Source organism: Lampetra fluviatilis, chromosome 1 (genome assembly GCF_964198595.1).
Source record: "Lampetra fluviatilis chromosome 1, kcLamFluv1.1, whole genome shotgun sequence".
Taxonomy (NCBI): domain Eukaryota; kingdom Metazoa; phylum Chordata; class Hyperoartia; order Petromyzontiformes; family Petromyzontidae; genus Lampetra; species Lampetra fluviatilis.
The window spans coordinates 32,446,752-32,469,252 of record NC_136275.1 but is presented as its reverse complement, the minus strand read 5'-3'; the positions used below and the strand labels follow the sequence as shown (position 1 = coordinate 32,469,252).

General features: G+C 49.1%; 1 protein-coding gene across 2 annotated transcripts in view; it reads right to left on the bottom strand.

Annotated features, from left to right (window-relative positions):
* Window positions 1-22,501, bottom strand: part of LOC144934781 (voltage-dependent T-type calcium channel subunit alpha-1H-like) — a 296,378-nt gene that overhangs the window by 63,530 nt on the left and 210,347 nt on the right. The window lies entirely within an intron of this gene.

Here is a 22,501-nt window from a genome sequence, read left to right as displayed (position 1 = left end):
TCATCCTCGCGTCGGCTTTTAGCTCATCGTCGAACAAAGACGGTCACTGCATTTCTCGCTTTCAGATGCGCTTCTGCGGCCGTCTGGAACTCTCATCCTGCCGATATTAGGAAACCATCGGAGCTATGCACTTTTAAATCTTTGGAACTGATTTTAGTGTTTAGTTTGTTGTCCTTCCCCCACATCTCCAATGAGCACAGTTGGCTATGCATGGTGCAAAAGAAGTTCAACATACATACATTGAGGAGCACTTAACTGTATCACCACAAAGCATGGAAGATGCAGTGGACATCAAATACACACGTGGCAAATTAAATCGTATCTCCTGTGTCCGACTTTGGCTACAAAAACCAGATCATGGACCATGCAACATTGCACTGACTCAAATATACATTTGAAGGCCATGGGTGCGTGAGTGAGTGGGTGAGTGGGTGGGTTGGTGAGTGGGTGAGTGAGTGAGTGAGTGGATGAGTGGGTAGGCGAGTGGGTGGGTTGGTGGTTTGGTGAGTGTGTGAGTGGATGAGTGGGTAAGTGAGTGGGTGGGTTGGTGAGTGGGTGAGTGGATGAGTGGGTAGGTGAGTGGGTGGGTTGGTGGTTTGGTGAGTGTGTGAGTGGATGAGTGGGTAAGTGAGTGGGTGGGTTGGTGAGTGGGTGAGTGGATGAGTGGGTAGGCGAGTGGGTGGGTTGGTGGTTTGGTGAGTGGGTGAGTGGATGAGTGGGTAAGTGAGTGGGTGGGTTGGTGAGTGGGTGAGTGGATGAGTGGGTAGGTGAGTGGGTGGGTTGGTGAGTGTATTCATGTGCCAGGGTGAAGCGGTGGCTCAGTGGTCAGCGCGATAACTCGAGTTAATTTCCATGCCACGGCTAACATCAGTAGCCAATGATATCTGAACTAGTCCTGGCTCCTCCCCACACCTTCACCAACCCGCACTGACCATCGTAGCGAAGTATGGTCAAACAACCCCCACTTCTCATATGGTGTGGGGATGATGCATATGACTGTAGATTGACAAAGGGCTTCGACTTATCATTTGTTTCAACACCCTCCCTTTCCCAGTATTATTTTGTACAGCATATTGAGATGAGGTTACGTTGAGATTCTAGACAAATCCGATTTGCATTGTATTCCAATTGCTCATTGAAGCAAACCATTAATAATAATTAAAGGCCCTCCAGAAGAAGTATCTTGATATTCAATTAAGCTTTCCTAGTAAAATAATCATCTTTTGTTGTTGTTGTTATTATTTTAACCAGAACAATCCCTGTGGGATGAAAACAGAATCCCGGGGCAACTGACAGAGGCAACTGCACGAGAAATGCAAACAACTAAAAATCTTTAAAAAAGTGAGCTTATTGAAATCCTAAAAACGCTGTTAATTTGTACGTGGTTAATAACACTGTGTAACAATTTTTTTTCCTGGGCAGTACGTGTTACTTCCTAATTGCTTATGCCTCAAAAGTACAGAAAACGGCTATTATTCCCCATAAACTTTGCTTTTGTGACCAGGACAGTGATATTTTGAAATTGACCTATTTTAAATGCGAAGACGGACAAATTATTTGTGTCCTTTCATTTACATAAAGGCAGAAAAAAACAACATAAGAATCAAAATTAGCATGCATTTATACTAATTAATACAAAATTACTACGAAAGATTTAGACACCAAGGCGCACTACCACAGGCGGGACTGGCCACAGAGGACCGAGTTTTCTGATGGGGAGGAACAACGTCAAGTGGGAGCCACTGGTGGACCCCCGAAAGGTGCTGATGCCACCATTGCACATCAAATTGGGCCGTATGAAACAATTTGTCAGAGCTTTAGATAAGGAGTCGGCAGCCTTCAAGTACCTTCAAGACTTCTTCCCGAAGCTGTCTGAGGCAAAGGTCAAAGCCGGTGTCTTCGTCGGACCACAGATAAAGAAGATCCTGGAGTGCAATTAATTCCCCAAGAAGCTCACGAGTAAGGAGAAAGCGGCTTGGTACAGCTTTGCCGCAGTGGTTCGTGGCTTCCTGGGCAACCACAAGGCCGAAAACTATGTGGAGCTGGTTGAGACTCTGGTGAAGAACTACGGCACAATGGGATGTAGGATGTCCCTCAAAGTCCATGTCCTTGATGCTCATCTTGATAAATTCAAGGAGAACATGGGAGCGTACTCGGAGGAGCAAGGCGAGCGCTTAATAATAATTTGACAATGATATTATTGTAAAAAATATAGAAATATTGTATTGTTATTATTGTTAATATTTACAACCCTTCAACATTCAATTGAAGGCCTGTCCTTGCAGTGTTGTTCATGGGGGTTTGTTTAACCATACTTCACCATGTACATCAAGGCGAGTTCGTGAAGGGGGGACTAGAACCATTTAAGATATCGATTACCTCTGACGTAAGCCATGGCCAGGAATCAGAATCTGATCGTCAAGTGAAGTGTGCGACCCACCGTGAAAACGCTCCACCTCAAACTGTAACCTTCAAAATAATTCCCTTCAGTTATTCATGAAGGCGTCTCTCAGCCTTAAGTTTTCGTACTTATTTAGACTTTGGTGATTGAACTAATGATCTGAGCTTAGTCACCAATTTTGGCACGAAAAAGGAATTAAGTTTTCCACTTAATTTGGCTTAATTCCAGCTCTAAGAATTAGAAAAGCATCAGTGTGATTGCCATACGACGGAATATTTATATGTACCAAGGAGTGTGGGTGGGGTAGTGCACCCCTTGTTACGTGGAAAACAAAGGTCATTGGAAGGTGCAGTATTTCAGGAGTTCTATGAAAGCTTCTTCCACATGCGGATTTCTAAGAGAATGGCAATGCACCTCTTTCTCTGCGGGTTCAGAGTGGATGCTCATTCTCAATGTGCGACACTTACAGCACAAAAGGAATGAAGCTTGGAGAAAAACACATCTTAAAGTGTCATTTGTATTTATTTCACATTGCTTACAACAAACTCCCAGCAATGAATTTCAAAATATTGCACTTTATTTTCCTATGATTACTTTCCTTCAGCAATAATTATTATTCAGAATTTCCAATTATTCTGCTCGCGATAGAATACAATTTAAGCCAGAGGTTTGTTTGTGCTCCCAAGTGTCTCATTAGCAATTGTTATATATATATACTTCAACAGAATAAAAAAAAAAATCTAAACGAGTCATGTAGATGGTAGAATGGCGCCAAGGTGGCGAGATGTTAACTACCTCGCCTGGTATGCAGGAGGTCGTGGGTTCGATCCCTACCCTGACACCTTAATATTTGGAGTTTGCATATTCTTCCTGTGTTCATGTGGATTTGTCTCCAGGTCCTCTAGTTTTCCCCTCCACATTTAGAAGCATGCGTTTAGAGAATTTGGCTGCTATAAATGTCCACGTGATAAGCCACTTTGGTGAGCTATCATTTGTGGCCAGGTTGCCTCTAAAAAGAGCTGTATAGCTCAGTGGGCTTTATCTGGTAAAAAAAGGAAAATAGTTAATAGCCTCGAGACAACATTTGTGCGATCCACAAACCCTCACCTCCACAGTGCTGCATCACAGGCCACGTGCATCAACCACCAGCACCACCCGGCTAGTATCATGAAAGTCCTTTACTGAGAAAACCCACGGCTAACTCGTGAGACTTTTTTTCAGGAGGGTGAAACTTGGGCTGCTTTGCCAATTCCTCATTGGGTAAATGAATGCGTGGGAAGAGCTGCAAGAGCCCAGAGAAGTCCCAACACAAATCAGGAGCTGACACAATTCAACACAGGGGGGGGGGGGGGGGGGGCGGCTCTGCGAACCAAATCGCTGCTCCTATCGTCGTGGATTTTGGAGCTTTACAAATCTCCGTGAGCTCTACCAACCCTTGCCCAGAGAGCAATGGACGAAATGAACAACGGCGTGTGCCACCGTCTTTCGTCTCTTGCCGGGACCACTTTGCGCGTGTGGCCGTCTGCGCCGCCGCGCTTTCCTTCCTGGCTGTGCTGCCGCGCGCACAAACTTAAGGCAAACTTATTTTCGGTCTGCTTCGCGTTGTCCCTTTTGGCGAATTGTCAAAGAACAACTTAAGAGTGAGCACGTAGCTTCGTAATGGGTTTGGGTAAATAATAAGCTTCACGCTGAAGCGAGACCGGCCGATATTCCTACTCCGCACGCACACACGCGCACACACGCGCAAAAAAACCAAATACAAAACCCGCAGTGTAATTATCGGGGCACCTCCGCCGTTCTCATTCACAGCCCGCGTAGACGAAGCGAGTCTGTGGAACAAATGGCCCGAATCGGATCAAATGTTTCCTAGCTGAAAATTGGGTGCTAAAAAAAAAAAAACCCATCCATCCCCAGCATGAAGAAGATGGCACGGGAATGATGTTGTGGCAATCAGGCGGTGTTTTAAAGCTGCCGTTGTTGTTGTTGTTGACGCGTGGAGAGCGCGCGCCCGTCTGTGACGTGATTGTGATAAACACGCTCGGGTTAAGGCTCGCGTGTTGCACACACAGTTCAGTAATGTACTAGCCCGCCACCATGCACAGAAACGTTCTCTTCACTGTAATAAATACTTCCATCTTTGTTTACAATAATACATGTCCATGATGCTCACAGGTTTATCGCCGATCATCCCCCCTCTCCTGCCCCCACCCCCCCTGACCAATTTGTGATTCTATAAATTGTAGGGCCACAATTCCAATGAATACAAATGTTGTTTAAAGTTGCGTCGCATTGCAGTATCTCTAGTGGCTGCAGGGCTTATGCGAACCCACTATACGATATTCCGTTGCTTACAGCACTTTGTTAAACACTGGCACACGTAAACACATGCATAATCATGCACACATGTTCACCTATACATAAAAACGTTTATTGTTCAGAGCACTATGTCAACCCACTGCTGGATGGAGACTTTCCAATGCCATGTCAGTCGTGCGGGTAGTTTCTCCACACTGAGGCCTAGGTGGGGTTTATGTGAGCACAAGTTCTAAATTGCAAGGTCGTGCCTCAACATGGGGTATCAACTAGCACAGAAAAATACAAGGCTAGTAGAACACATCGTGTCCAAAAATATATTTTAACTTAAAGTCTGCGAAGCAGAGCGATCATATTTCCCAACACTTGAAAGACAATCTGAGGTCCCAAAGAGATTTGAAGTAGGACCAGGATGGTAAAGGTTTTGATCCAAAACATTTGTCGCTCGGTTATTCCAGAGATTAGGGGCCACCACGCGGATGGAATTTAAACCGAGTTTGGTTCTCAAATTTGGGGGGGGGGGGGGTGACTTTGAGCAGGAACAGGGAGGAGGAAGAGCTTCTAGGAATCTAGTGATTGCATGTGTGTAAGTATGTTGAACTTCTTTCACACAATACGTAGCCAACCACGCTAATCGGAGGTGTAGGGGGATGGACAACAAACTAAACACAAAAAAGTAGTTATAAAGAAATTCGTTTTCAATCTAGATTTAAAAGTGCTTCCTAATATCGGAAGGAAGAGCGTTCCAGACAGCCGCATAAGCGCATCTGAACGCTACCGTGACCATCTTTTTTCGCGTGGCTAGCCATCGATGCAGTAACCATGAGGTAAATGGGGACAAGGGGAGGGAGGAGCCCATGACACTCGCTACCAATGTCAGCTGCGGCCGAGGGCCGAACTCAAGTGGCCGGGGTTCATCGTGCAGAGTCAGGATCAGAATATTCATCCATAACTGGAGGAATCCAATGAGCTATGAAGCTCTTTGTCACAGATGTCCATTAGGGGCAGGTCAGAAAGTTACAACAAACAAACAATACAAAAGCACGACAGGAAATGTAAGCAAATCACACAAAAAATACAAATCAAACAACTACATTAATTTTACCAGGTAAAGCCTACTGAGCTCTTCACTTCTTTATCAGAAGCGACCTGGCCACATGTGGACATTCACAGCGGCCAAATATTCGAAATTATCTGAACGCTAACCAGTGCGCCACCGCTTATACACACGCACGCACGCACGCAAAGCCCCTCACTTAACAGTGTGTTGGGGGCTGTGAGCGAACACCCATTGCGACACCAAGCGATTGCGACACCAAGCGTGCACCGTGATGCTTTTTTGTCCCCAGTTCCGCTTTAAAACACGCGCAGCGCCAGCTACTTCGAATTTTGGGCCGAGTTAACATAGACGAGGTCCACGCCAGATACAGATACTAACCGCCGCTGGTGATGCCCGTCGACGCGAGGCGTCGCTATTACGATCCCATCTTCATTCATCACTATCGGATGATCAATGCTCATTATGTCACACGACCGTCATTTATTAACACGGCCACGTGTTGTTGTTCGAAATGATACATTATTTAATACTTATTTTCCTAGCTGCGGTGTGTTTATTGATTGAGATGTATCTATTTATGGATTTGAAAATCACTCATCAGGTCTGGTTTTTTTCGCTCAGGCAAATACGAACCGTTTGGATGTGCCTCACACCTCCAGCACAAATATTGCAGGGGGGAGTTGGTGGTGCCGTGGTTCGCACACCGCGCGATCAACCTCGCAACGCTCAATTCCCAGCTACGGCTGACATCAGTAGCGAGTGATATCTTAACCGGCCCTTGCGTTCCACTACTTCACCAACCCCCGCACTGCCCATAGCGGTGAAGTATAGCCATACAACAGCACAAATGATGCGGCACCCTATCTCTTATTTATGGACCGCCTTTGATCAAGGCGTGGGGAGGCCTTCATCCAAAAGTCGATTGATAGTGGCCTGAAAATTATGATGTATGATTACTCTTACTTTAAATCCTTGAAGTTTGAAGGCATGGCGATATTCTGAAATGTGTAGAGCACACCGGCATGACAATTGCCTCTGTGGCAAATGTACGCGGACGAACATTAATATATTATGTATACATCTGCAACTGGACACATCTGTGATACATAAAGGCACTGCAAGTGCAATTCAGTTCTGTTCTGATCTTCTGCGGCTTACTCGCACACTCTGCCGCGGGAAATATCCCGCTGGATACGTCACATCGCATTAAAAGTGGCATCGCGCTGCATTGCAATCCTCCGCTGCAGAGTACACAATTTGCCATTCTCTCTGTAGCCATTTGCACGAGGGAGATACTGAGTAATCCACCGTTGGTTCTACAGACTGGGGGGACAATTTCTGCTGGGGTGTGCCTATTAACGTCAGCGAAAAAGAAATTTGCACTGGAAATGGCACTTCGGACTGGAAAATGCAGGGCTGATGTTGTTGATCATATCAGGTACTCGTTTAAGGCCTCGCCTACCTAGAGAATAGGCAAGAATGAGAAACCAATCGCAACTGGTGAATAAGCATCGTGGACAGATACTGAACACAGGTCACCAGGATGTCAACGCAATGCACGCGCCACTACACTACTATCTATCATAATGGCAACAATCGTTAACATGCATTTGAAATACAAGACACAACATTTTCATTAACGGTGCACCCTATAAAATACACAATGTCAACCCCGGCAAACAAAATTGTGTCGCACTATTAAAATAATGACAATATGCAATCACGCGAAACACAAACTGTGGGCGAGAATTGTGGCACAGTGATTTTGCGGAGTGCGCCGTTAATTCAGCGACATGAGGTCGATTCCCAGCCACGGCCAACGGTCAGTGACGAGCGACAACTCCACCGGTCCTGCCCCCGCCTTCACCAAACCTGACCAGCGTGGTGAGGTTTGGTCAAACAGCTCCCCATGACCAACACGGCATGAGGAGAGCACCTACGCCCAGCTGGGTATTAACAAATGCCTTCAAAATAAAAAAAAATGCTTCATGAACTTTGTTAGCAGTGGTCAGTGGCGGCACCTGCAAAATCTCTCAGGGGGGGCAAATGTCTGGATGATTGATAAGGATAAGGTCCACCCATGCAATGGATAAATTAACAGCTTAAGCATGTAAAGGCAACTTCACTTCTTTAATATTAATGAAAAATAAAGTGACTCTTACAATACATCTCGTTTGTTTCTATACTCACTATTAAAACAAACCACTCAAGTTTCTTTTGTTAAAGATTCCACTAGGTGGCGACAAATTATATTGTTGGATGAAATGTGCTTACGTATGATGACGTAAGCACGTATGATGACGTAAGCACGTTAGGGCGAGCCCTCCCGGAAGCCATAGAGAATGCATTGCAGCGCCCCCCGTTCGAAAAAAAATATCTTTGAATGTAAGTCTATGGGGCCACTCGGGGCGATTCTCAGCCGGAGGGAAATCGCCCAAAAAGAGGCGGTACTCCACAGAACGTAGCATGACGCTGATTGGACTATATCCAGAGGCACAGTGACGGCTAGCGTGACTCTGTGGTTGAATGACATTGGTGGTGCGTCGCCCAATCGCCCTAATGAAGAAACCGCCCCTGGCGGTGGTGTAAAAAGCAGGAGTCAAAAAAGCCTCCCGCCCTCGACATTAACAATTTACACTGACTCACAGCAGAAATCTTCTTGGTTCTTCCGGTAAAGTCACGTAGAAGGAAAATAATAAAATAATAAAAATAAAACATAATAAAATAATTCTCACGACGTTTCGGCCACAACGCAAGCAGCCGTCTTCAGGTGGAGAACAGGTCTTGCGTTGTGGCCGAAACGTCGTGAGAATTATTTTATTATGTTTATTTTTATTATTTTATTATTTTCCTTCTACGTGACTTTACGGAAAGAACCAAGAAGATGAATCCCTGCAGTCACGAAAGCTTTAAATCGAAATCACAGCAGAAACTTGCAAACCCTAGCGAGTTAACATTTTGGTTAGCCGACCGCATATTCACACCGTTTTGGGTCTCACAATAAAAACCGCAGAAAAGGCGGAAAAAAACAGCGGAAGAGGTGGAGGCAACCCACGATATTTTCTCTCACGAGGCAACGCTAATGGCTGAAGGTATGCATTTTATTTTATACGGAAAAAAAAGTATAATTGGGAGCGATGGTTTAACAGGCAAGGATAACAAAGGTTAGTTTCGTCCGGCACAGTTATATAACGCAATTGGCCACGCACGAGGGTTGCCACCTGTCCTGATTGTCCCAGAAATATCGTCTTGTCAAGGCAGCTGCTGTCCCGGGAAATAAGTAATTATTTCCCTGGATATGAAAAGTCCCGATGTCTTGTCAGATGTGTAGTGATAATAATACAACACTCAAGACGATGCATTTACATGCAGTTCTGCCCTCTTCTGGTCCTGCGAGATATTTATCTTCCCACGATACGTCCCAGGTTTTTGTATCTCAGAGGCGGCAACTCTACCTCACAGCCTGTACTGCGAGTCGAGTGGGTCGAATTGTCAATGTGGAGAGGCTTAGTGTCGGGGTCAGGTGTAGGTTAAGAGCCATGTGGATCGTGTCAAACCTTTCCCTACATCCTACCGTCAATTATGGAACATTGCCAGCAGTGAGTGAATTTGAAGGTATTTGGGAATTTAGATACAGGCCATTTCTCATTCGTCTCATCTCCTCCCTTTCCTACTATTTCTATGTATCCCCCGTATAGCCTTAACAGACTGTTGGTGCAAGTGCTGTCCGCGAGCACCTATGAAGCCCGGTTCGGCACGCGACGGGATGGGTGGCCAGCACCCACGCCCACCACACCACCCTCGTCTAGCAAAGCAGGGAAAGAGAGGAAAAGTCAACGGACACGGCCGATGAGCGTGACAGTTTGCGGGGAGTGGTGGTGCAGTGGTTTGCGCTTTCCGCTGTGCATCTGAAAACTTCACTTTGATTCCTGGCCACGGATAAAACGGGTCGTGAGTGACACATGAATTGGCCCCTGTTCCATGACGGTTCCTTCCCTTTGACTTGCCTTGAATTTTAAGTGCGAAATTTAGATTCGTGTTAGCTCGCATACGCAGCCTCATTGCTTTTTAAGATTACTGACATCAAGAATAGAGTTTAATTGTGGTACCGGGTTCCTACTGAAATACGAGAAAAATTATTTATAACAAAAATAAAAAGAGTAGAGTTTAATTGACAAGTTCAGACCCCAGCACTCATCCGAGCGAGGAGACACTGCCCTTGAATTATCCACGATGCCAACATTAATCTAATCACGCTTAACCGTGTACATTTGGCAAACAGAGGCCCAAACGGCCAAGCGGGCAGCAACAAACAGCACCCTTCAGGGTGTTGTGGTGAGTTATGCAAGGTCATACGAACGTGAGAAACGAGACAACGAGAGGGAATTTCACCGAGTCGATGAGCGTGAGGAGAGAAGCAGAGAGAGAGAGAGATGTTGTGCAGCATGTGGGTTGAAGGGCGGGTGTTGACGAAGACGATGTACCCCCCCCCACCCCCGTCAAAATCGAGGTGCGAAGCTTGTAAGGGCAGTCACCTTGGTGGCGGTATCGCCGCCATTGAACGTGGCAATCGATTGCATTTTTTCGTGAGAGCAAATATTCCCACAGAGGAAAAAAGGGCCTCCGATGCCTCGAAACTTTTTTCGGTGTGCACGCGCTTCCAAAAGTGGACGTTCGATTTCCTCGCGAGCCTTTCAAGGATTAAAGGGTGGAAACTAAAGGCCTGCGCATATAGCTGATTGTGCAGGAATATAATTTCGTCAAATTTAATAATATTAATAAAAACGTCTGACCATCCAGCCATGCGAACAGGAGACAAATGCCTGCAAAAGTTTGGACAAGATCACAACATAAAGAGACAAGAAAACGTAAGGTTTTCTAGTGGAGTCGTTCACCTGTGACGGTGATTTTATTTGACATTCACCCTTAAAAAAAAAGTTAAGGGTTCTTTTTATTTATATACTATGTTGACTGTTCGGTGACCTCACCCAACGTGGCGCGTTTTATTTTAAGGAGACGCTGCTCGTAGGTAAATGTGCGTCGCTCTGCGTTTGAACGATGACTTCAGGATTAACATCCACCGGTCGTTGTCTTTGTTCTTTCTGACTTCGACACTTCAATGTTGCGCTGAAGTCTTTCAGAAAGAAAAAAAACAACAACGATGGATGTTAATCTTCGAGCGCCGGCATTCTCCGATGTGTCTTTCTTGGGTTGTGCCGCGTGTTTTTTATAATGCGCGCGACCCGAAAACACACCTGAGAACTACGGCACGCGGCCGCCACAGCCTAGATAGACGCACTGATGTTGCCGCTCGTTCAACAACATGAACGTATGGGGAACATAGCAGGGAGCCTCTGCACGTCAGTGGGAGAGGCACCTCTACAGATGTCATTCGTGCTGGCGGCCTCGAGGAAGCCCCGATCAGGCTACCAATTTCATGCGAAGTTGACCTAGAGAAAGAACCTTAATAGATACTAATTTATTGCTGAGTTAACGTCATGCTTTAATTAGCCTTGGGGTAGTCGTGGCACTCATGTCATTGCCGAGCTGACTCAAGGGAAGCTTTTGCGTCGCATTGATTGAAGTTGTAACTACAATAATAAAATGTATCTGTGGGTTCATTACACATCTTTGACGAGTCGGCCGTTGAAGAAAAAAAATGCGCAAATTGTATTCAGTACATGGCATATAACTGTAATGACATCTCAGGATGCTGTAGGGAGCAGTGGGCATGTTTATTTGATATCAATAGGCAGTCATAGCCAGAGGTAAAAGAGAAGGCCTTGAGCTTAGCGTTGAACAGAGTTGGGGGAGTTGACAACAGAGACAGACGGGGGAAGGGAGTTCCAGACCCTAGGAGCTGCAGAGGAGAAGAAGTGACGATGAATTTGAGGCTCAATTAAATCGCTCTCAGTAAAAGTATTTCAAAACTCGTACAAATATTGGGTGGAGTTCTAGCACCTGATTAGCATGGTTGGCTACGTACGATGCGAAAGAAGTTCAACGTACATACATATGAGTGGAAATTCCACATTGCAATGGCAGGAGCAAGTAACGCAAACCGTCCAAACGCTATTGACATCCCACAATACACTGCATGCGCGATCGATTCCAGAAGTGGGACTTTAGCACCACGATCTCGCGATCTTGATTCGAGCGCGTGAGCCGTAGTACCGGCCCAGCTCTGAACGATTTCATTTTTTTCTTCCAACAAACATTCTTGTGCGACTTTTAATTGTTTGGCACGGTGAGGCGAGGACAACACGAATCAGACAAATATCACCGTATGCTTGCTAAAGCGTGACCGCGTTGAAGCGAAACGTTGCATTTCACGCAGTTCCACCTCCCGTGCGGGTAATGCGTTGTGGCACGGGTAGTGAGCCCACCACCACAACTGTCCAGGGTTCAAGCCCTGGGGCACTGCAAATGTGAACAAAATCATTATTGTCAAGCGTGGAAAAAGTGTTCAAATGAGGTTGAATAATAAGTCACGACAAAAATAATAATTAAAGTTGTTGTAATGATTCAGCTGCCTGAGCGATTGTATGCGTCGTCACGATTGCGAGCGGAGATTCGACTGAAAGACCCGTCCGTGTGTGTCTCCTAGTTGGCGTTTCAGTTGCGTCCTCCAATTCGTCACCCCGTCCGTGTCGTTTTGTTTTGCCCTGCTCGCACGAGTTAAACATTTAATGCGGATTTTGCGGAAACTAAATAAATAAATATAGCTCTCACGTGCACAAGTCGACGCGTGTATCGCGGGTGCAAGAATGAACACGAATTGCTTTGTCGAATCACCCTTCAAAACAACAAGGTTATTTAGTTTCGGCAGGTGAGAACTCAAGAGACCAGGATGGTCTACGTTTAAGTGTATCGAATCATTACTCAATACCTATCAATTTGGGGTGTAACGATGCATCTATTCATCAATTAAGATGTCTTCCTCCGTTTCTAATGCGTGCATTGAATAGTTTGGGTGCAAATTAATTCATTTCAATGCTATATGTCTAATTAGGTAACAAAACCCCTGTGGTCACCAGAGGCGCTATGATGCGGCACAATGCATCTAAAGAAATCTAATCATGGCCACACATTGTGACGATTCAGCTAACCACGGGGCAAGCAAAATTGCTACAGCAAATTGAATAATCAGCAATAAACCTGTTAAGACCGTGGGCACGAATTACAAAAAATGAAGTGTTTATTGCAATGGCAAGGAACAAGCCTGATTTCACTCTGGCCTGACGAGAGAGGGCGGCTCTCAATTGTGTCCCAACAACCCCACAGGGAAGAAGGTGTGGCGACATTTCCACCACAAATGGAGGATCAGGGACTGAACCAAACTGCGAATGCGGTGAGGTGCAAACCATCAGGCATACATCACTGGCGACTGCCCAAATACACAACGCTGTACTCTGGCGGAACTAGCGGACTGCTTCACTCAGCTACCCCAATACAACCACGTGTACTTTGGTGTAACGAGTGCACTACTCCACTCAACATGCCGTATTTTGGTGGAATGAGCAGACCCCACTCAGCTACCCCGGATGCTGTGGATTGGCTTACAATAAAAGAGAGAAGACACCATCGGAATCTCAATGGTGTAAATGCTTACCTGAGCTCTCATACTCTGATGGTGCATTGTCTTTGAGTTGTGCGCCTTTTGGCGTCATCTGGTCCAACCCATGTGAGACTAGGCTCTAAGGAAAGCTGTCTCGGGTGTGGACCAATCAACTTCAAGGACAGTGCATATATTATCAGAGTTATGTTTTTTTGTTTGCATTATGGCTGCAGGTATTGTGGTCTATGCAAACATGACTCTTTGTAAAAAAGGTGTCAGTTGTGTTGCCAGATAGAAGGGTAAAAAACCAATTATCAGAGAGAAGACAGTTACAAGCATCTCAACGTTCCCCCAGCTGATCGAGCGATGGGGTGGCGTACATCTCTGTCGGGAGAAAGGGCAAAACTAATGTCAATGTATGCAACTCAAAAGTTTCCTAAATTGTATTCAAATACGGTGAGTCGTTCACCATTTTCCGATGAGGACATTTGCCTTGCAACGAGTAATACTGGCGTTGTGCGTGGGTTTTTATGCATTGTTTTTTTACAGCAGAGTTCCGATCATAACTATCTGGAAATAGGTGCACTCTTGTGCAGCGCATGTCAACTCAAAATCTATTCACTGTATCCTAAATGCTGTACATTTATTTGACAAATTTAACGCGGCATGTAATTTGTATTTATCTTGCTTGAAAGGTTCAGTTTTCAGTTTCATTTATTAGGTGTACGTGTGGAAGGACATTTGCATCCATCCTAACGTTTATTTGAATAAATGGATGCTTAATCAATGAAAACAATAGGCACTCTGAAAACCTTAACAATAGATGTGAACTATGTATGAAAAAATAACTGCGATCAAGACTTTTGATGGGAAAACCACTGACGGCTCTGCGCAGAGAACCTTAATCAATTAACCGGTGTGTGGCTGGCTGGCCCATGGGGCTAATATCGTGCTAGAGCAATGCGGTGGCACTGCTCAGATCTTTGGGCTTGAGTCCAGGTTTCATCTGCCCGTTATTAAACTGGGTGCTTAAGAGGAGTGCGTTGATGGCCTCAGACTCATTTTCTATGCAAAAAACCCCAACGACTTGCGTTTAACAATGGATTTGTTGAGTTAATTTGGCACGTTTCAGCTTAGGGAATGAAACGAGTTGGTTTGAGTGCCGTGTCGCCAACACTTTCTTGAACACACATACTTTTTTGGGGTGAAGTGACGGACATAATGTTTAGCGCGCCATGCAATGACCCCAGAAAACTGAGGTTGATTCCCGGCCACAGCTGACATTAGTGGCAAGCGACATCTAAACCGTTCCCCAGTAACTACTTAACAAACTCGCACTCACCAGCGCGGTGAAGTATGGTCCAACAACTCCCATTAGTGGCACAGCATCGGAAGGCCTTCATCCCGATAGTTTATTGACAAATGGCTGTAAATTATTATCAATATCCGTCCATAAATGACGTCACGGGATTTTGGACGAATTTTGACCCCCCCCCCCCCCGTCGTCACACGGCGTCACAAAAAGTCAGACCCCCCCCTCAAATATGACGTCACAAAGCTCTGCCCCCCCCAAATAAAACATGCTTCAAATCGCTTTAAACTATTGTCATTGTAGTGTGTATTTAATGTGGCGCTGCACTCTGATGTTGTAGGAGAAAACATTTATTAAAAAGTAAATTTAATTAAGTAGAACGCGTTGTGTATATTTGTAATAAACGACTGGACCACGATGTCTGGCTCAGTGTCCTTTATTATTCGGTTCGTGCTGTACACCCACACGGCTGTCTTTACTCTGTAGCTTCTCCGCGGTGCTGACTCCAATGTCGGCCCGATCCACAACAGCAGCTCCGCTGCTGTTTCTCTCACACAGCCCCCCTTGGCTGTACTCGCTGCTGCTCTTCTCCCTCCGCAGCACTGACAGCTTCTTGCTCTCTCTCTCTCTCTCTCCGCAGCTCCTCCTGGCAGCCACACCGCTGCCTCTAACACGCAGCCCTCCTGGCTGTCTCCTCTGCAGCTGCACACCACTCCGCAGCTTCCTCTTATCTTCGGGGTTGGCTCCCGATGGCCGTCGGCGCCCCCCCTCTCCACTCTCGCCCGCGTGGCCTCACTCTTTTCCGCTCACACCCCGACTGCCTTCCCCTTCCGGTTTACCCGCTTAAGGCCCCGAACCTTCCCCCCACGTCACATGACTCCACCCCCCGTGACGTCACATCCGGAAGGTCGCTTACGCCCGCATTACACCACCCTCCCCCGTAGAAAAATCCCAGCCGACCTCGGCTGACCAATAGCAAATCGTAATGCGGCGAACCGAGCTTCCCCCCCTAAAGGACACTAAGCATACAATGTAACAGCAAGAACAACAACAACAACACAATTAACATCAACGAACGTACAAAAAGCATGCAATAAATACAACTGTAAGAAAAAAATAACAAGACAGCAACAATCAACGAAACGTAAGCGATTTGGAACGTGTGCGGGTCGCCGGCCCGTCCCGGACGGTCGGCGGCCCACTCGCAGAACGGGAACGCGATGAAAGTCGAGGAATGACAGGGGGTAATCCCCCTGTCGCAGCTGGAAGTCCACCGCCGTCCCGTGTCTCTAAAGAGTTAGTCTTGGGCTTGTCCTGTGACCGTGCCCGCAGCTGGGTCGGAAGGGCTGCAGGGCTCGAAGGTCCCGCAGACCTGGCAGGCGTCCTCCGAGCAGGGCCCCTCGTCCCCCGCAATGTCACGGCCGGCCTGTCTGGAACAGGTACGACAGGCGCTCGAGCAAGATCAATGGACGCAGGCAGGGGAGAGTCAGCAGCAACAGACCCCGGCAAGGCAACATTGGGGGATGACGCATCATGTAAGGGAGCAACATATGGTTTCAAGCGCGACGTATGCACAACCCAGCGACGAGACCCAATCTGGACGCGTGCTGACTGTGGGTTGGGAACCGCAATGAGGCGTACGGGACCATGCCAGGGTTTGTGCAATTTCGGCGAGGTCCCCGGACGTACCTGTGGACAATGAAGCCAGGCTAGGTCCCCAACCTTCCAAGGGCACTCCCCCTCAGACCGCCGCGCATATCGCTCGTTCCGGGCCTGGGCTTTGGCCGTAGCCACGCGGGCATTCTCCCGCGCCTCCGTGACTCGGCGAACCGTGTCCTGAATGTATTCAGGAAGTGGTTTACGAGGTCCCTTCACCCCAGTTCCCAATTGCACATCCACCGGCGGCACGTTTTCCCGACCATACATAAGGTAAAACGGCGAATATCCTGTAGCCGCATGAGGCGTCATCCTGTACGCCGAAAGCACCCCGGGGATGTGCAGATCCCAATCTGATTGTTGTTCACTCACGGTATGGCAAAGCATGGCAGACAATGTCCTGTTCAGCCGTTCAACCATACCATCCGTCTGCGGATGGTATGGGGATGTCCATACTTTCTTAGTCCCAAGGCCCGCGCACACTTCCGCCAATAATTTAGAAGAGAAATTCCTGCCCTGGTCCGTGAGGAGTCTCTCAGGCGCCCCCTTATCCATAATATACCCAAACAAAAAGGCGTCGGTAATGGCCGCGGCCGACTGATCGGGCAACGGCCAGGCCATCGGCCAACGGGAGAGGTACTCAACCCCTACCAGCAAATATTTATTACCCCTCGCCGATGGTGGAAAAGGTCCCAATATGTCCAGTGCCACCAATTCATTGACTCGAGACACCTGAATCGACTGGAGAGGCGGCACGTAAGGATGTTTCGGCGGCTTACGTTGTGCACACGCAGGGCACGCGCGCACGTGCCCTACGACATCTGTCGCCATGCCGTGCCAAAAATAATGACGTTGCAACGTCAACAAGGTCTTCTGCACCCCTAAATGTAAGAGAGTGTCACAATGGAGGGTTCTAATCAACTCGAACCGCAAGGACGTTGGTACCACCAGGCGCCAACGTTCCTGGAACCCCTCCCGCCACATAAGCAGACCATCTCGGAGAGCGGTTTGCGGCCCCACAGCCGTACTCGGACTCCCATTGTCCTTAGCAGACCGCTTCCGCAAGGACACCAATGACTCATCCATCATCTGTTCCCGGATCCAGACAGACCGCGGCAGATTCAAAACCCCGTCAGCCGGTCCCGGTTCCATCGGAGTGTCCGACTTCTCGACGGCCAACGTGAGCGGCTGAGGGGGGTTTGGAATCGGCGAACACCTATGCGTCCCCGACTCACATTTACAAGGGGCGCGCCGCGGTAATCTGGAAAGTGCGTCAGCGTTCGCATGGCGCACTCCCTTCCGATGTTGAATTTGGAAGGAAAATTCCTGTAGCGTGTCCAACCAACGTGCCAACTGTCCGGATGGCTGGTCAATTTTAAGGGCATATTGCAAGGCCGCATGATCCGTACGCACAATAAAAGAACGACCGTAGAGGTATGGTCGAAATTGCCGTAGGAAAAAAACAACCGCCAATAGTTCTCTGCGAGTGACACAGTAGCGGGTTTCCGCAGGAGACAAGACTCGGCTACCATACGCCACGACACGCTCTACACCCCCTTTAGACTGTGATAACACCGCCCCAATACCTGTGTCACTCGCGTCCGTATCAAGAATGAATGGGTGATCGAAATCGGGATAATCCAATGTTGGGGCCGTGGCCAATAGATCACGCAGACTCCGAAAGGCCGCCTCCTCCGGCTGTCCCCAAACAAACTTCCGTCCTTTACCCGTAAGGAGATGCAAAGGCCTCGCAATCGTCGCAAAACCCGGCACGAATCTTCGGTAATACGAGGCAAATCCCAAAAACCGCCGAACATCCCCCACGGTGGCCGGAGTCGGCCAATCCCGGACGCACGCCGTCTTTTCCGGATCCGTGGACACTCCCTCAGCGCTCACAATGTGCCCCAAATAGCGGACGGACCGTTGCAGTAGGTGACATTTCTTTGGTTTGAATTTCAATTTGGCAGAACGCATCCTCGTGAACACTGTCTCCAGCCGCGTCAAATGTTCATCGAATGTGCGGCTGAAGACAATGATATCGTCCAAATATATAAGACATGTCTCCCACTGCAACCCCGTCAAAACGAGCTCCATCAATCTTTGAAATGTAGCAGGGGCCGCATTCAATCCCATCGGGAGACAGTTGAATTGAAATAACCCCTGCGGCGTACGGAATGCGGTTTTCTCCCGTGAGGACTCGTCAAGGGGAAGCTGCCAAAATCCCGAAGAGAGGTCCAGTGTGGAAAAGAACTTAGCCCCCGACAATGCGTCGAGGGAGTCATCCATACGCGGCAGGGGGTACGCATCTGCCACCGATATCTTATTCAATTTGCGGAAATCAACACAAAATCGCAATTTGCCATCCTTCTTCTTAACCAAGACGACTGGAGCGCCCCATGGGCTGTTAGATGGCGATATAATGTCCGCAGCCAACATGTCTTCCACTGCCCCCCGTACGTGTTCTCGCTCCGCAGGACTCATCCGATGCGAATTTAATCGAATAGGGGCAGCATCGCCCGTCTCAATGTGATGGTAAAGCAAGGAAGTGCGGCCCAAATCCAAATCATCGGAGCTGAACACATCGGAATATGTCAACAACAATTTACGCAGCGCACCACGTTGCTCCATGGACAGGGAAGAATTTTCGTCACATAAATGAGCAACCCAACGATCATCCGAACTCCTTGGCTCGGAAACCCCAGCAACAACTCCCCGGCTATGTGGACAATCATGGGTCGCAAACGCCGTAGTGGCATGTGCCACAACCGTACCGGCCGGGACACGGACGTTTTCTCCCCCCGCATTAAGCACCTGTAAAAACGGTAATTGATCCGGCCGGACGATGGTCTGTGCCCCCACTAACGCCAACCCGGTTGTTATCGTGGCGGACGGTGACAACAAGACCCCTACTGCTCCTAGCCGATCAGGCAGGGGCTTCCGATACCGCAAGGGTATAAGCATCTGTGTACCAGGTGGGATGTCCACAGATGCGACGGACAGCGCCTGCACTTGTACGGCCGAAGCAGGTCGCCCCCAGGGCGACGGCAGAAACGAGATTTGACGGCCCCCCGGCAGTTCAATACAATTCTCATTGATTTTGATCAAAATGGGCATCTTAGCCAAAAAATCGGTGCCTAACAAACAAGGAACCGCCAAAGATCTCGATATCAACACAACACCCGAGGCCGACACATCCCCAATAGATATCTTAGCATCCACCTGACCCACGATACCCATGCTACCCCCGTTCGCAGCGACGCACGACCCATAAACCGGACGCACAGCCCCCGACGGAATGCCCAACAGATGGAAAATGACATCCGATATAATAGTCGCAGACGCCCCCGAGTCGACCAAAATGCGCACGTCCACACCTTGTATGGACCCCGGTACAGTGGACGAACCCGTAGCGGCCGCGACAACTCTCCGTGCCAATTTGCGCCACTGCGTAACTGAATGACAAGGCCCCGTCGATGGCCTTTCTTTAACAACAACAATAGGATCGCGCAACACAGGTGGTGGGTGAGGTGGAAAGCCTTGCCGAGTGTCTGGTGCGTGCCGACATGCCTGTTTCGGAGGATCTTTAGCCGACTTGACCGGTGCCGAGGCCTCCTGCTGCGGCGGAGCCGGGAAGCGGGCCCAGCAGTCTCTGGCGTAGTGGCCCCTACGCCCGCAGCGGAAACATTCGGCCTCGTTACGCCGAAGCGCAGGCCTCGCCTCCTGACGGCCCCGTTCTGGTAGCACCGCGCGCGGTCTCGGCCCGCCGCGTCCCGTCCATGGAGCGGAGGCGGCCGTCAGTTGTTGAGGGCCCCGGTCATCCGGAACATAGACGGCCTGCGCAGGGTTCCACCCCAGCGCATCCCCTTCTTTGACGGGCCCCCCCGTCCACGCCGTCACTTGTTTCCAGCGACGGAGGTTGAATTGCGCATCGAGACACTTAGCAGCCGTCCGGGAAGTTAGCTTCTCATGCCCACACACAGGCATGGGGATCCCTAGATCCCGAGACAGCTCCAACATTTTCCCTAATATGAGAGGCTCGAGCAGGTCCTGTGGCGTCTCAGGATAAGCTGCCATGGCCAGCTCCAGCACCGCACCCCTGAACGCCACGGGCGACTCCTCTGGTGCTCGTTGTCGTTGAGCGAATCGCCGATGCGCATCATCTGGTGGCTCATAAGCATCGGCCATTTCTTGAAAAACACCACATAAAGTTGCCTTCTTATCGGTCGTTATGGAACGGAAGAATCGGACAGATTCGTCGTCCAGGAGAGTCGGCAACACCTCCAAAGCCTCCGCATCGGTCCATCTTGCTGTGCGTACCGCCGCCAAGAAGCGGCAGGCGAACGCGCTCCAGTCCCCACCGACGGAAAATTCTTTAACCGTTGTAAGGTGGCGACTCCGACTCCTCTTCCCGCCGTCTTCCAATGGTGGTGGTTGTGATGGCAAATTCAAAATGGCGTCGGCCCGCGGCGTGGCCAAGATGGCGGTTTGGCGCCACGGAGCGCGCAAAATGGCGGCCTCTTGCCGCGTGGGCAATGGCGGCGGCAGGACAGGCAACGTGGCGGCCCGCGGAGCACCACTTGCATCATCCATCGTCCCTGGCGCGACGAGATGGCATAGATGCGCCAGGACGTCCTTAAGTGCCTCCAGTTGTACCGCCATCGCTTGCCATCGTTGATCCGCGTCTGATGATGTCGACGGACCCGCCACCGCGCCAACATCCTCCACTCCCGTTCCCGTGGTCGCCTCAGCCGGGCTCTCCTCCACCACCCCAACAGGATCCGTGGTTGGAGGGAGTTCGTCGTCGTCGGACGAAGAAGCCGATGCAGGCGCCGGATTAACTTTCTTCCTCACTTGTTTCGACATGCCGTTGCACTTCCGACACCAGTGTAATAAACGACTGGACCACGATGTCTGGCTCAGTGTCCTTTATTATTCGGTTCGTGCTGTACACCCACACGGCTGTCTTTACTCTGTAGCTTCTCCGCGGTGCTGACTCCAATGTCGGCCCGATCCACAACAGCAGCTCCGCTGCTGTTTCTCTCACACAGCCCCCCTTGGCTGTACTCGCTGCTGCTCTTCTCCCTCCGCAGCACTGACAGCTTCTTGCTCTCTCTCTCTCTCTCTCCGCAGCTCCTCCTGGCAGCCACACCGCTGCCTCTAACACGCAGCCCTCCTGGCTGTCTCCTCTGCAGCTGCACACCACTCCGCAGCTTCCTCTTATCTTCGGGGTTGGCTCCCGATGGCCGTCGGCGCCCCCCCTCTCCACTCTCGCCCGCGTGGCCTCACTCTTTTCCGCTCACACCCCGACTGCCTTCCCCTTCCGGTTTACCCGCTTAAGGCCCCGAACCTTCCCCCCACGTCACATGACTCCACCCCCCGTGACGTCACATCCGGAAGGTCGCTTACGCCCGCATTACATATTTATTTAAAGTTGCGCATTTTGATGTGACGTCACATTTCTCAACCCTCCCCCCTCGTCACACATCGTCACAAATGTCTGACCCCCCCCTCCACCCCTAGGTGCGTGACGTCATTTATGGACGGCCCCTAACTGGTGTTGCTATGAGACCCACTGAAGTGACATCATCATCCTGTCGGCCACTCTCTTGACCCAAAGAGGTTTGACACACTCGCCCCCGTTGCCAGAATTTCGAAATAACTTTCTCTTGGTCTGGCCCGTGACATGGTGGCGTGAGTGCAATTGCAATATAATTGATAGAAAAAACAAACTAGACTTGCGGGAGCAAATTCGCCGAGCACACAGAGGACCACAGATCACGTCACATCTCTATTAAGCCACTTTATTAAGGAGCTCAGCTTTATTTTTATTGCGTGCCGAGCCCTGACGCGAAGTGAGAATTGGCTTGGCATCAAGAGAAGTGGCTATGGGTGGGGGGGGGGCAGGCGAGCGTGGGCGAAGGGAGGCAGATCGGGCCGTTAGGAAAACGCTCGGACAGGGGTTAGTGCCCCAATAGCAGCTGCGCTGAGCAACTAATTTTATGCAAGATTAGATTTGAAACCTGTTTAGACACGTGGAGAATGCATTATTCATGACGAGGTGGAGAGGGGATTGAAATGATCTTTGCAATTCCCATTAAGTAGGAGAGAAATTGCTTTCCATAACCTTTCAGGGGCAGTGATGAACTAAATGTTAAGTGCTGCGCCAATGAATGGAAGCCAATTTCACCGGCATTTATTTGT